Genomic DNA, 16,948 nt, shown 5'->3' with positions numbered 1-16,948 from the left:
TCTGTTTCTAATCTTTTGGTGTCAAATGATTAATAAAAGTAAACAGTTAATTCAACAGCCGCAAAGAGTTAATGGAACAGTTTTAAGTCATGAATTAAGTTCTGTGATTGTAAAAAACAAATTAAACAATTTAGAAAATAAAACTATAATAGACACAGTTCATAACTTGTAAAATATTTTCACAGAATGGTCTGCAAAAGAAAAAGTTGATAGATACATTCAGTTTTTGTAATAATACTTGATAGCATTGTATTAACTATGTAAAATTGCATTTTGACGCGTTGTATCAAAACAAAAAGACTAACAGTTTTGTTTCTTAATGTGTTTTCTGTATAATCTGACAAAATATAGATATTAATATAAATTGTTTTAAAAATAAAGAGAGGGAATTGTTAGAGTGTGTTCAACGGTGAATAAAATATTGAAATTAATTCTGTTGTAAATATGCTGAAAGATAAAGCATAGAATAAAAAGATTGCTTAAATGTATATATAGAGTTCAGTAATGTAAAAATGGGCATCCATACTATATGTATAGCAGACAGGCTTCTCTTCTTCACAGCATCAGGAAAAAGCCTAAAAAGCAATTCTAGAAAGCAAGTATTACATGCTTTTCTCATGTTTGCAGATCTATTAATGGACACAAGATATTTCCTAAGCAGTTTGGTTCTCACAGATATTTTCTTACAGACTTCTGTCAATGGAGATGTTTTTACATGTTTTCCTCAAGATATTTTCTAAAAGACATGTTTGCACAATATTAAGAAACGCTTGACATAATTCCTCACAGATAAATGGACATGGTTTTTATAGAATCAACAGAAAACAATTCTAAAAGGCAAATTTTCACATCAGCAGAAGTGCTTAAATGGTTTCACAAAAGAACAATAGAAAAGTCTAAAAACAGACATTACGTGATTTCCCACAAAAGCCCAAAAAAAGATACCAAGAGAAAAACAGGATTTTAAGTGTGTGACAGAAAGGGTATATAAGACTTTGTACTATGTGACAGAAAGGATATATAAGACTTTATACTAAACTATGTTGGGGGTATTTTGTAGAATCTCAGGTTCTGAGATAACTGGAGAATGGAAAGCCATAAATCCATCATCCATATCAGTTGTGAAGAAAAAACCTTGCACATTAAATTTGTAAACTACAGTAGTACATCTTGTTTGTCATAAAACTAAGTTATTTATTAGTAACCATGATTATAGTGAAATAGTATTGTGCTGCAAAATATATTTCTTTATCAGTGTGCAATTTGAAAAGCTTGGTGCTTTAAACAGACTACAGATGCAATCATGCAAAAATCTGTGTCTCTGATTCAGCAGTAAACAGCCAGTAAGACTTTGTGTCTTAAAAAGACTTTGAGTCCAGTCCAGCAAGTTCCAGTATAGCACAGCATAGAAGCAGCACCTAGATAAATTAAAATGTTCACTGATTATTGAACAGAAACAAATCAAGCACATATAATCTACATCCTCCTCCTCCTGACAATGCCAACATTGATACTTTGTAGCCCATCTCCTTTTGAAGAGCACTATCAGCATTAATTGCAATCTATAAAGGACCTTTGACATAGTAAATTGCATTAGTTGTGGCCAAGTTCTTTGTCTAAGCTGCTTAAAACAACTTAGCCATACTTCATATAATAATATAATAATGGTTCTCTAAGAAATGTGTACCATTTCCCATGTTTGCCAATGAAACCCAGGATATTCCCTAATTCTACTGTATATTAAGCTGATTTTAACCTTACCAAGTTCAGTCTTTTCTTTATCCAGTCTTCAAAAGAGGGACATCATTTCCCTGTCTATTCCCACCATCGTTTTGGAAACCAACCTGGTAATCATAGCTTTAATCTGTAGATATCACAACCAATGAGTTACCAGCTTATGAGAGTTTTGTTTAATGACCACCAGCAGCAACATCTGCCCTTTTGATAAAATACAAGATGTACTTTCTGAAGAAGATGCCTGCTGATACAGTTGACTACCAGTTTTCCAAGAATAATGAATCACCTTCTACTTCAGTGAGGGGGTTATTCCAGAGAAAGGAGAGAGGATTAAGAATTCCTTTAGAAGTATCTCTTTTTCTCATTCACTGTTCAAACCAAAATTCCATCCTTTTCCACTTCTTGAAGTGTGTGTTTGGAGGGGGGTGGCAGATAAAGGCCCTAGCAATTGCTTTTTCAGCTCTAGCAGTAATCTCTAAAGTAAGCCACCCTGGGTTCTCCTACCCCTGGTTTAAGACAAAACCGGCCCCCCACAACCAGCTCAAAACTATATAAATGCAGAACTCTAAACCCTACTACTTCTGTTGCCAGGGCAATTTGCTATTCCATAAAAGGTATGTTATTATTCTCAGCATTTTACTTACATAAGCAACAAAAATAGTTTGAGGTAAGTGTCTCAACACAAACAAAACTTTTTGGTAGTAAGCATATTTTGACCACTTGTGTCCTACTCAAAAAGGAGTTTGTTTTTTTATACTTCCAAGTGCTGTTTCTCACCTTTCTGAACACAGACTTGATATTATGCTTCTCTATGTTGCCTATTGTGCCCTCCACTATTATTCCTAGATATCTCACCTGCAAATAGATAGAAAAACATCTTGGCAACTCTTTGGCTCTCCAATTCCCTGCTTGTAAACTTTAGCACATTGGTTTTATCCACATCAAGGGTACCAGAATGATTTGAGTGCAGTTTTGATATGCTATTGGTTTCAGTTTTGGAATTGCTAGCAGATAATTATCAATAAAAAATTGATACATTTTTCCATATTTTCCATGAATATTTCATAGAAAGCAAACTCTATACTATCAAGATCAAGTGTTTTTTTTTTCTTTTTTAGTTTTTATAATTACTTGATTAACATTTATTTTATCTGTCTGTCTGTCTATCAATTTTTCTATCACCCCGATTCAATAAAGCCTACACAATCTGTTCACACTGTTTTGGATTCAGTAAGGGGCTCTACACGGTATGTAGAGCCATGCACCTCTGTGCGAACAAATGTCATGACATGCAAATACAGCATATGCAGTTGAATTGTAAGCTAGTCAACCAATCCAGGATGGAGGAGCTACTCAAAAAGCTATAAAGCAACTGTGTAGACTCAGTGATGGTTTTCCCTGCAAATTCCAAAACCTATTGGAATACAGCCATGGAAAGGAGCTACACAGAAACATTGTTAGGGGCTGCTGTTGCTTCAGTTTATGTTTATGTGCAACAAGCTGAAATCTATGCTGCTGCTGCTAATTGACCAAGGCCAAGAAAAAGAAGAGTTTTCAAACCCTGGGTAACGTATCACAAACTATATGATGTGGAAATTGTAGAGCACTACAGGGTAGATAGGCACACTACAGGAACTCTGCAACCTCTGTTATCCTCAGCTCAGAGCCAGAGCAAACTGAGGGAATCCCATCCCAGTGGAGACAAAGGTATGTGTAGCACTTTGAAGCTTAGCTACAGGTACCTTTCATAGACCAACAAAGGACATGCTGCAGATATCACAGGCATCAGTTTTCAGGATACCCCATCAATTCTTGAATGCTATACTTTAACCTGTCAGCAACCTCATACATTTTCCTTGTTCTCCTGAGCATAGAGCCAGAAATATGCAGGAGTTCTACCTATAGCACACTGCCCTGCAGTACTGGCTGCCATAGATTACACATATAGAAATTAATCACCACTTGGGGAACAGGGAAGGCTCTACATTAATAGAAAGGGATTTCACTCTATTAACTGCCAAGTCACATGTAATGCCAAGGGAATCATCTTGAATGTGTGTGCTGGCAACCTTGGTAGTTACCATGGCTCACATATTTGGCACACCACCCAACTGTATCAGATGTTTGCTGGGGGGGGGATATCTTACCGGGTCATTTACTGGGGGAGTCAGGTTATGCATTGGAACCATGGCTGATAACACCCAGCAGAAATGCACATGCACCCGCTGAAGAAAGCCATAATGAGGCACATGCTCAAACCAGAGATATCATAGAGCATGTGTTTGGGCTGCTGAAGTCATAGTTCCGGTGCCAGTTTCGGTGCCTACATACATCTGGGGAGCCCTGCAGTACAATCCATGGACATGTACTGAAATATTCACAGTATGTGCCATTCTATACAACATCATCCTGAGAAAACAGCTTCAGCAGGAACAACAAGGGGAAGGAGCCCACAGCCACATGCAGAGGTGGAGTCAGAGGAGAAAATAGCAGCTGCTGGGGTTGTAGGCAGATGTAGGCATACTCAATATGCCCTTGCATTGTCTAAGAGACAATGCATAGCACACTCACTCACCACCTAAGGGCCTACAACCTTCCTCCTATGCACATACATATAGTAACATTAATGCCTGGCAACACTCACAACCTTTACCTCACCATATATTGGCTATGTACTGCTTGCATCAGAGTCAGCCCTGAACTAAAGCTGCTGTGACTGCTGCATTTACATGGTAAGTATTGAACCAGGAGTGTATTGTATAATAATATGAATGATTGACATACCCTTGCATTTTGTTACTTGGTAGTGTAAGCAAGTAGGTTGATTTGTACAGAAATGACCATAGGATGTGACAGAGACTTTTTGACTTATATGTCTCCAACTATTAAGTAGTAGGCCTCAGGCTTCAAAGATTCATACAGTCATACCTCTCAAAAGTAGCAATGGTCACTGCATGCCCTCAGTTTAGCACCATGCATTTATACTGGAAAATCATTAAAGCGATAAGTTAAAAAGTAATGATACACATTTCAGTTTCAGATTTCACAACCCTTACAAGATCATTAACAATAAAGATGGAAAAATGATGATGCTATGAACTATCCAACTTTCTAAGATCAATGCGAGTCAAAGGTGCACATACCAGTTCAGTATCATTAATGCAGATATACTAACCATATAGTCAGCTATGCACCCTGAGTATCAGACACAAGATTATGTATCCCTGAATCCAAAGGATACAAAATGGTGATATGGCACAGTTCTCATCACTTGCACAGGGTGTTGGGGGGCAGGAAGTCTAGGCTGACACAAAAGGCTGGTGTGTATGTATGTGTGTGAGTGTATATGTGTGTGTGTGTGTGTGTGTGTGTGTGTGTGTGTGTGTGTGTGTGTGTGTGTGTGTGTGTGTGTGTGTGTGTGTGTGTGTGTGTGTACTAAAGAGATGCAGACAGACATTTTGATAAACCAACAAATGGCCAGTAAGACAAAATGAGTTTTAAGCTGCATGGCTGAACCATGAAACTGTTGTGTGTCTGTGTGTGTCTGTAGGGGTCATTCAGGTAAAATTGGTTTGTGAGCATCTGCATGAACACAGCCAAGCTCTTTGCTAGCTCTATGTCTTGGTATGTTAGACAAGTGTGAGTCGTGCATGGTAGAGGTGGCAGTTGATTGTTGTTGTCCCCGACCATGAGAACCGGCTCTGCCAGGAGTTACACTGGCACATCTATGCACATGGTCAAATGCACTGCTGCTACCTGAACATGACTGATGTCTGCTGGATGAGCTCCCCTCATAAGGATGCTCAGGACCATGATCCCATGCTCTGCCACATTTGGGTGTGGATGGCTCACCCACTGATGGAGCAGTGGAAGTACTGCCATTATCAGAGCATGATCAAGCATGGCCATGTTGGCTAACAGCAAATAATGTGGCTGTCCTACACTCATGAGGATGCCGTCACCCTCCCAGCAGACATTCTGTCACAGACACTGCTTGTTCCAAAGTGTCATTCATCCAATCAATTGAATCAGCAACATGGTGGAGGGAGTCATGGATGTAAGCTTATGCCACATCGACAACCCAAAGCATTTCTCTGGAGCACCTATGGGAACATGCCAGTCCTTCCATGATGGTCCTAAACATATGTTGAGTGGCATAGGAAGAGACACAGGGATCAGGTAGAGGATGGACAGTAGACCTCCTCCAGACAACCCTAACAACCCTCCTGTGTGGCAATTTACCTACATTTTGGTTACTGCTAGATTCAGCAGCAACTGAAGTCACATGGAACACACTTCCCTGATCGATTGTCTCGCTGTCCACCTCTCCAATATCTGTGGACTCACTAGAATGGGTAGGCGCAGGCCTAATGTCTTTGTCTGATGGAATTTCAGGGGATGGCTGTATGGCAACCTCAGTGTCAGATTCAACCTCCCCCTTCCCTGACTGTGCCTCTGGCTGGCCACCTTCATCATTAGAGTCTGCTGATACTCTGACATCAGAAAGTAGAAGTCCCACACTCCCACTGTTTGGATCACCTGAGGTAATAAGCAACAAACACAGGAAAAATTAATACCTAAACTACTATACTCCAATATGTACTAACAAAATAACAGTGCTGCAACTATTAGACAGTAAAGCAATGCACACAACAGTCCTGACATCATCACACACTAAAATATTTCTTTGAATTGCTCATCAGTATTGACATAAAAATGCTTGGCTTACCATGTGTAAATGAAGGTGTCCTCTGCATGCCAGGTGGTCCTGGATGAAGTTAAGCAAAATGTAAGGACAACATCATCACAATTAACAGGAACACACTCCCAGGGATTCATGAAGCTTGCGCCTGGTGCAGGCATAGCGTTGGTGTTCCAACACCAAATATGGCCAGTGAGAGATCCAGGTACGAGCTGTTTCCATGTTCACTACCTACGTATGCTATGCCAGCACAGCTCTAGGCTCCTGTATGCTAATTACCCCAATTGCAGCAGTATAGTATGCAAATGAAGGTATTTAGCAATCCAGGAAGTGGTGCAAGCGTAGTGTTAGCATGAAGAAATGTAAACCTAAAAAAACGGTTTACATTTTTGCAAACATAAAATCAGAGCCATGACAGCTGGCCAAACACATGTATTATATCGTTAATATATGCCAATGACTAAATATATAGCCATTGGCATAAAAAAATATGTACAAAATATAAAAAGAACATTTAATTTCATTTTTGCACTATTGCGAAGTTTAAGTGCAGGGCAGTGGCGCGCAAACTGGATCGCATGTAAAATAGAAAAATATAGAATAAAACTGCAATTTAACACATATCATGATTTTCCCATAATAGTTAATGGCAAGCATGTTACACCAGATCATGGTGCAAGGGTTGCTAAGGGGCTGTGGCAGTGTTTTGCATGGTAGCTAGGAATTAGTAGGCAATGCCATGCAAATGAGAGGAGTAATAATGAATCACAGATTCCCCGCTGGTGTAACGATGCACCTCACAGTGTAGTGTTATAACACTGAGGTTTGCCCTTGAGATAAAGATGACATCAAGAGAGGGGTGTGTCACCATTGCTGTAAGCACATTGGAGCATTGCTAATCCGATTTGCTCGTAGCTAAGCAAAGCTGCAGGATAGGGATGTGTCAAACTGGCTATAGCTTTGCTTAGCTGAGAGTATACAAGGTAACCGAGTATGCATGTGAACGGAGATGAAAACGCGCTTAAACCTGGTAAATGGGTTTGCGCTGCACGCACCAGAGCTGAAAGAGGAAGGATATAGGAAAGAAATAAGGAAATGCTGCAGCAGGGAAGTTGGAGTACAAATGACTAATTAACACTTAGGAACCTACAGTGGGCTATTGACAACAGCTAACAAGGCTGCAAGCAGCTACCTGCAGAACAGGAAAGGTGAGGGGCTGTACTGCAAAGAAAACAGTAAAGTCTCACAGCAGAACAAAGCGGATTTGCAGTATGTCAGCTACAAGACACATTTTGCAACACATGACTGGGTAGGGAAAGTACAAAACAAGAAAGACAGCAGGTAGATGCATGCCTGATAATGGGAGGGGATCCAGGTTTAAAAGTGAATTAAAGGGCAACAGATTAATCAAAGCAGGCAAGCATAACTCCACACTAAAGGCTGCACACTTGCAGTACTCACTGTAAAACCCATAATTAACATACCCTGCAACTGGACTTGCTGATACACACACAATGACTTCAGTAGCATGCATAGCAAAATAGTATAAAGTGTGAAAGCACCTCACACACACTTGTGCATTCCCATACACTCTGCACCATTGGTGTATACAGACAGGGAACTTTTAGTATGTATATGTTAGGGGCTGCCATAGCTTTGATCCACCAGTATGTGTTGGAGACTGAAGGTGGTGTGGAGGATGATGCACACAACCACCTCAGGCACCAGAGGAGGAGAAGAGCGTTCAGACCCAGGTAACCTACCAGGGGCTACACGATCTGGAGATAGTAGAGTATTACAGGGTGGGCAGGGAAACCCTACAGCAACTTGTGGAGCTGTGCTGGCCATGCCTTAGAGCCAGAAAAAACAGAGGGGAACCCATCCCAGTAGATACGAAGGTATGTGTAAGCCTGAGAATACTAGCTACAGGTACCTTTCAAAGACCAACTGGGGATATCATGGGGATCTCACAGCCATCAGCATCCAGGGTACTTCACCAGTTCCTGGATGCCATGTCACCACATGCCAATGAATACATATACTTCCCCCAAACACATGAGGAGTTGGCCAGCAATATGCGTCTCTTCCACCGTGTGGCAGAATACCTGGAGGTACTGAGTGCAATAGACTGCACGCACATACACATCAAGTCACCACCTGGTAAGCAGGGTAGGCGCTACATAAACAGCAAGGGATACCCCTTCATCAACTGCCAGGTCATGTGCAATGCCCAGGGCATTATCATGGATGTGTGTGCTGGCAGCCCTGGAAGCTCTCACAACTCCTGCATCTGGCATGCCTCACAGCTGTATCAGGTATTTGCCAGGGGGGGACACCCCTTATGGCCACCTGGTGGGGGATGCTGGCTATGCACTGGAACCATGGATGATGACTTCCATCAGAAATGCACATACACCCATGCAGGAACGCCATAATGAGACACACATACAAACCAGAATCATCATAGAGCGTGTGTTTGGGATGCTTAAATCACGGTTACATTGCTTGGACATATCTGGTGGAGCCTTGCAGTACTCTCCAGGCATGTGTGCCCACATCTTCATAGTATGTGCCATGCTACACAATATGATCCTGCGGAAACAGTTGCAGCAGGGACAGAGTGTTGAAGGCCCTCACAGCCCACCACCATTGCCAAGGGCCCCACAGGCACAGACGTACTCAGACCATGAACACCCTGAGCCAGCCCCAGTAGGCAGACAGAAATATGCCCAGTATGCCCATGCCTTGGAAAGGAGGGAACGTATAGCACATACACTGACAGTGTAGGCACCAAGGGACTGACACCTTTCTCCACCTGCACATGCAGTAAAAATGGATGGCACACACACAAGACTACCTGTAAATTGTCATGTATAAGCAGTCTACTGTGTGCATCTAACATAGGCAGCCCTCAACTATTGCACACACAATTCCAAACTCCTTGATCTCCGTCTCTTAAAACCCTCTTTTGCGCGGTTTTCCGCATTTTTGCGCATAGAGCAACACCGGGCAGCGCCGCCTAATTGGGTTTAAACTATTCCTGGCTCCACAAAGTCTGCTCTTCACTTTTTCCCTTAGAACTGCTCTTTCTCTCAAATTAAACACCATATTCTCACTCTAAGGCCCCTCACTGGTCCAAATAAGTAATCTTACAAGTTAGCACTAATAAACCATAAGCACTACTTACTCTTATACTCTCTACGATTACCTTGTCCCCTATTGGTCCATTTTAATTCAGTTCCATATATTACTCTAGCATGTCCAAAGGTCAGTCAATGGTTTCCTCCCCAGTCCAGCTGGTGAATCTGGGAATTTTGAGGCAATGTTACAACTGTCTCATGTACACGGACAACCCTCTCCTCCTCCAAACAGGTTGAAATATATGTGAGAGATGCAACCATATAGCCAAACTGGAGGCTGAGCTCTCTCATCTCAAAACTGGTGTAACCAGTCAGGAGGAGAAGGTAACCTCACACAACACAATTCCAGTATCACATAGTCCCACCCCAACAGCGAACCAAACACATAAAAACACAAAAACATACTCGGAGGCTCTAAATAAAAATCTACCTAAGCAACAGAGACCTCCAAAGCAGACATCCAAGCAAACTCTACCCCAAAACAAAACACGTACAACACATAGCACACAAAGTCAGTGTGCCAAGCAGTCACAGCCCTTAAAGCTGAATAACACACCTGATACTCTTGTAATAGGTGACTCTATTGTCAAACACACTGATGTCCCGCTCAGCAGGCTGAATAAAGAGAAGGTCACAGTGAGCTCCCTGTCGGGCACTAGGATCCACCACATAATGCAAGCACTCAGGTCACTCCAAAGCAAATATTAATATGACTCAGTCATTGTACATGCTGGCGTGAATGACCTGAGACGTACCTCCCTCGACTACATGAAAAGAGACATAGAGGAGCTCTCTGATCATGTAGCCCAGGCCGGTATGACCCTGACCTTGAGCAGCATCTTACCCTCACCTAGAATGATGCCACAGTATAAAGACAAAATGATCGATTTTAACAATTGGCTAAAATGTTGGTGTCATTCAAAGGGGATCCAGTGTCTGTCAGCCTGGGATGACATACTCGACAAGCCACATTGCTTTACTAGGGACGGCTTGCACCTGTCACCCCTGGGCTTTTGGATATTGGCAAAGTCTCTTGCCAACCTCATAGTGCCTTTTTTAGGCAAGGCTCAAAAGTCAAACCCACCTCCATAGACAGCACAAGGAACAAGAAACTAAGGGTAATGCTGCTAAACGCCAGAAGTCTTAACCTCAAGATGCATGCACTCAAAGCTCTCCTCAGTATGGAGAACATCGATATCTGTGCAGTGACAGAAACCTGGTTCAAGACTCCAGAGAGCACCCCAGCACTACCAGGTTATACCTCATATCATGCTTTTCAGCCCCAAAACCCAGACCGAACCACAAAAGGAGGGGAAGTTTCCATATTTATCAAGGATATCCACACCTCCAGGTTAGTGGCATTGCATGAAGTATCGGAGACCATCCATGTGCAACTGACAGTGGGCAAGACTGCTTTTCAGTTTATAGCATCCTACAGACCACCCTCTCAAAGTCAGGAATCCCACTCAGCTTTCCTGAAAACATTGGAGAACATGAAGATCTCTCCAAACACCATTATATTGGGCGACTTCAACTACCCAAACATAGACTGGGAGCATTACTCAAGCCCCAGCACCTTAGCCCAAAGGTTCCTGGAATTTATAAACTCAAATGCTATGGAACAACTAGTCACCACTCACACAAGAGGGGAAACATACTAGACCTGATCATTACCAACATGGGGACTCTATGCTCCATACCAGAAGTATATCCCTCATAGGTAAGATCAGACCATAAATTAATTTCACTGGATATCCACATCCTGACCCCACCCCAGCCCTGAAAACCACAGTGAAAAACTTCTCAAAAGCAAACTTCACACTTCTCAAAAATGAAGTGGAATCCTTCAAGGCCCCAGGGCCAGTGGGAACTATGGCCCAAAGTGCAGAATCCTATATAAATGCATTCTATGGACATCTCCAGGAATGCATGGACCATGCTATCCCAAACAAAATCAAGACCCAATCATCCAAAGGCAGGTGTCCAGTCTGGTGGACCCCAGCCGTAAATAAACTGTACAACAGAAGGAGGAAGCTACGACATGATAGAGCAAAATCCCTAAAAGGGAAGGCATCTCTGATCAGTACTAGCAAAAAATTACGATCCCTCATAAAATCCTCCAAGGCCGGCTTCGAGAGAAAAATTGCACAGGACACTAAAGACAATCATAAGGCTTTTTTCAGTTATGTTAGGAACCTGAGATGCAACTTCCAGACTTGTTCTGAGTTGATTCTAAATGACAAAAAATACACTGAACCCACAGACATCGTCAATATCCTGGCAGACAGGTTCAGTGCAAACCCCCCCCCCCACCAAAAGAGCAAGTATCTATCCCGGCAGAGTGCAACCTCCCAAACATCTCTGATGCTCAGGTGAAGGCCGCCCTCTCCAAAGAAAAAAACACTGCTTCCATGGGACCAGATGGCATCCCGGGTTGTGTCCTACATGAACTCCAAGAAGAACTAATCCCTCAAGTAAAACTGCTGTACAATCTCAGCCTCACTACAGGATATGTGCCCAAAGAATGGCGTACAGCAACAGTGATCCCACTCCACAAAGGTGGTGCCTCTGCGGACCCTGGAAACTATCGCCCCATAAGCCTGACTAGCCTAGTCTGCAAGGCTATGGAGAGGATCATCATGGAACTCATAAACAAAGTCATTGGGGACCTACAGACACTAGATCCTGCCCAATTTGGCTTCGTCAAGGGCAGATCCTGCCTTTTGAACCTGGTCGACTTCTTCAAAACAGTCACCAAGGCCATAGATGAAGGGAAGGTAGTCCGCACAGCATATCTGTACCTCACAAAGGCATTTGATACACTACCCCACTCGGGCATCATAGATAAGCTAGCCAGACTAAATATAAACCCCTATGTCACAATATGGGTCGCAAACTGGCTCAATGACAGAACCCACAGAGTGAGAGTTGCTGGAGCCATGTCAGACTCGAAACCAGTCACAAGTGGCATCCCACAAGGTTCTGTCCTGGGACCTCTCTTGTTCGGTATTTACTTTTCTGAGGTACAGGCCAATGTGGGAAGACTATGGCTCACCAAGTTCGTAGATGACTGCAAACTGGGCGCCATAATCGACTCTCCAGCTGACACAAACATCCTTCAAAAAGGTCTCGCAGAGATGGATAGCTGGTGCCAGAGCCATGGTCTAAAGCTAAATGCCAAAAAGTGTATAGTCATACCCTTTGGCAAAAACAATGTGCCCACAAATGACCACATAGGTGGTAACCCATTAAGTACAGAGAAAGTAATTAGGGATCTGGGGACCCAAGTTGATAGCAATCTCTCCTTTGACAACCACATTGCCAAAGTGGTTAGAAAGACCTTCTACATAGTCCACCTCATCATGAAAGGATTCACATCTAGATCAAGAGAGGTAATCGTGCCCCTTTCTTCATCCCTCATCAGGCCCATCATAGAATACAATGCCCCCTTTGGGATGTACCTTACCCGACAACTGCAGCAATTAGAAAGACCCCAAAAGTACCTCACCAGGAGGATCAAGGGACTCAAACAGATGCCATATGCTGCTCGGCTAAAAAAACTCGAGCTCTACTCAGTTGCATACCGCCTACTTCGAGGCGATCTATGCCTGACATATAAAGCTATGTCCAACCCAGAATTAATGGACATGCTCCACCTCAGTAAATCTAAATCCCTTAGAGCCACGCACTCGAGAGTCTTGAACCTCAGCACAGAAATAAATAGAACATGCTGGAGGGACAGATTCATAACCCAGAGGCTCCCTTTGCTCTGGAATAGAATTCCAATTCATGTTAGGCAGAGCACCTCACTGACTCTCTTCAAGAAGAATCTTGAGGAGTGGATGGGGGATCGTAGGTTTGTCCCGGGGATTACTTCTGTGTTACTATTAGACAGAGGCACAGTAAACTAAACTTTAAAAAGGGCACAGCATACTCAAATCAAGGGGTGGCGTAAACCAAACACAATCGGGCTAGGCTTATAAATGCCCCAGGGCAGATAGCCTAGTATGAACCTATGAACCTATGAACCTATGAACTGCTATTGGCACAAGGTAAGTCAACACCTGAACAGTAAATTAAGCTATCAGCATGTGCGGATACTGTATGTATAGATTCATAGGTTTATAGGTAGGTACTTGGCTCACTGCCTGAGGGCATTCATAAGCCTAGCCAAAATGTGTCAGGTTTTGCCACCCAATTGAATCATTAACTGTCAATCTGTGGAGCAGAACCAATGGCGGGATCCCTGGGGTGTACCTACTGTTCCCCATCCACTCTCCAAGGTTTCTCTTGAAGAGTGTTAGTGAGGGGCTCTGTATAATGTAAATAGGGATGTTGTTCCAAAGTATGGGGAGTTTCTGTGACAGGAATCTGTCCCTCCAGCATCTTCCAGTTATTGTTGTTGCAAGGTTCAGCTCACTACAGCTTGTGGCTCACTGTGAGATGGATTCCCATAGGTGGAGCATATCCATGAAGCCTGAGTTCAACATGGCTTTGTTGGCCAGCAGAGATTATCGTTGAGTAAATGAGATGTCAGTAAGTAAATTAGGAGTTTATTCAGTCTGGCTGCATAGGACATATGTTTGAGGCCAGTAATCCTCTTGGTGAGGTACATTCGTGGACCTTCCAGCTGTTGGATGTGTCTTCTGAGGTACATCCCAAATGTGTTATTATACTCTATGATGGGACTGATGAGTGATGAGTAAAGGGGCACTATAACCTCAGTATGTCTAGATGCGAACCCTTTAGTAATCAGATGGCCTACATAGAAGGATGTCCTAACTACTTTGGAGATATGATTGTCAAAGGAGAGATCACTATCTACCTTAGTCCCCAGATACCCTATTACCTCGTCTGTATTAAAGTAGCTGCCACTTATGTGTTAATATGTGAGTGCTTAATATTCCACAATGGAATTACCATGCAGTTTGTGGCACTTAGCTGCAGGCCATGACTTTGACACCCTGTGTTGGTCTCTGTGAGGCCCCTTGAAGGATGTCTGTGTCAGCTGGACTGTTAAGTATGGCTCCCAGTGTGCAGTCATTGCCAAACATGGTCTGCAGTAGTCCTCCTGTGTTTGCCAGTACCTCTGAGAAGTATATACCAAACATTTTTATGCTCAATGCCTGAGAGACTTGCTTGGCTACAAACATCTGCATTACAAGCTGAAACTAAGTAAAACTTGCAGTAGTGGATTTTAGTCTTCTGTTAAGTACAACCTTGCTGTTTTAAAAGTACTGTATTTTCATTTTTTCTGTTTCCTAATTGTGTGTTTCTGAACAGTGTGCTGTGTGTTTCTCTGCAGTTATTTTGCTATAAGAGGGGGTGGTGTTATCACTTCTTTGTTATCTGATATTTAATAGCCTAGACAGATTCCTCTATACTTTAAGTGCTAGCCACAAAGTTTGAGAAATCATTTTATGCTCAACTCCTGAGAGACTTGCTTGGCTACAAACATCTGCATTACAAGCTGAAGCTAAGTGAAACTTGCAGTAGTGAATTTTAGTCTTCTGTTAAGTACAAACTTGCAGTTTTAAAAGTACTGTATTTTCATTTTTTCTGTTTCATAATTGTGTGTTTCTGAACAGTGTGCTGTGTGTCTCTCTGCAGTTAGTTCTCCACCCTCCCTCCCTGTTCCTGTGTTGGCATTAGTGGTGGCTCTGGAATTGCCCGCCCCTCCGATAAGTCTGTATTAGACCACTCCTCCTGGGACCATCTCATTTGCTCACTTAACCGAGTACAGTTAGATCATATTCTGAGTCTAGTGTTCACTCTACTTAATACAGAGAGAAGATTTGATAAGGCCAGCCCACTTAGGTTCTTCCTTCTTTTCTTCTTGCACTTAAAAAAAAAGTTTTGCACTTTTTTCATTTGTTTTTACTGTATTTGTGTTTCCTCCTACTTTATTTTGCTTTTCTTAAAAGCACTCAGTTTTATTTATTCTGCTGCATTTATTACTGCTTGATCATAGCCTGATTAAATTGTAACTGTTATTCTAAGTCTTTTGGTTTAAGCACTTGGGCTTCATACAGGCTGTTTTACATTAAAAAGGTTTGTGGTCTGCACTGTTGTTGCAGGACAGGTAGCTTACATCCTTCTAAGTTGAGAATTGCTGATTGAAGGCCCAGTTTCTGCTATTCTAAAAGTGTATTAGTTCTGGCTTAAGCATTTGGGCTTCAGGCCAGTTATTCTACATTAAGAAGGTTTGTGGTCTGTACTCTTGTGGGAGGAGAGACTGGATTCTGTCCTTCTGAGCTGGGAATTTCTGGTCACAGGCTTATTGTGATTGCTTATTTGAACTGTTTCTTTCTGAAATTGGTGTGGCTTGGTGCTGTAGCATAGACTAGATTCAGGCCTGCTGAATCTAGCTTTGTTTGTATAACTTGAGCACTGATCCAGGCCATCTTTTTTTGGAGAAGGTTCCCCTGCACCCTAGTAAGAAGGGGTGTGCCGTTAGAACTTGTCTGATTGAAGACTGTTGGAACAGGGCTCAGATTTGAGCTTTTTTCTGGTTAATTGGGTAACTTGTTTAAATCAGTTTGTTTTCTATTTTTTATATATATATATATATATATATATATATATATATATATATATATATATATATATATATATATATATATATATAAATTGCACTTTATTCATCTGCTTTTACTGTATTTGTGTTTCTTCCTAGTTTATTACTGGGGGCATTGACTACAACTCTGGTCTGAGATATATAACAATAAGTATCCTTTTCTGAGCTTTTATATATATATATATATATATATACATTTTTATATATATATATATATATATATATATATATATATATATATATATATATATATTTGTTTCCTGCCTTTCTAAGCCAGTATACAAATCTCTGTGTTTTCCCATACCTTATTTGGATAGAAGGAAGTTTCTCTGTTCACCTGTGAGAGAGGGGACCTTTGAGCAGCCTATCTGTCCCTGGAGGAGTGGTTTCAGCCCAGAAATTAGTAGTGTATTGTCCATTTTGGGCTAATTTCTATCTCTTTTATTTCCCTGCTATAAAAAACGTATTTGCCCAGTTTTGCACACCAGGCAGTGCCGGTTAGCTAGGGTAAAGCTATTCCCGGCTCCACAAAGTCTCCTCTTCAATTTTTCCCTTGGAACTAGACAAACTTTCAACTTAAGCACTCAAGCCATTAATATCTCAGCCCGGCACTTGCTCAAAACCTATAACAAGCACTTATAAACCCTAGCACTAGACCCTCCTGCACTGTACAGAAGGACAAGGGTCTCTATTCAACCTTACCAGCCATCCAGTAAAACATTACACCATAATGGCTGTTGTATTCCTGTACTGGTGGGACACACAACCATCTTCACTGAGTAGCCAAGTGTA

The sequence above is a fragment of the Protopterus annectens genome, chromosome 5.part0, assembly GCF_019279795.1.
Source record: "Protopterus annectens isolate FY-2018-M chromosome 5.part0, PAN1.0, whole genome shotgun sequence".
Classification (NCBI taxonomy): Eukaryota; Metazoa; Chordata; order Ceratodontiformes; family Protopteridae; genus Protopterus; species Protopterus annectens.
This window is presented reverse-complemented; position numbering follows the sequence as displayed.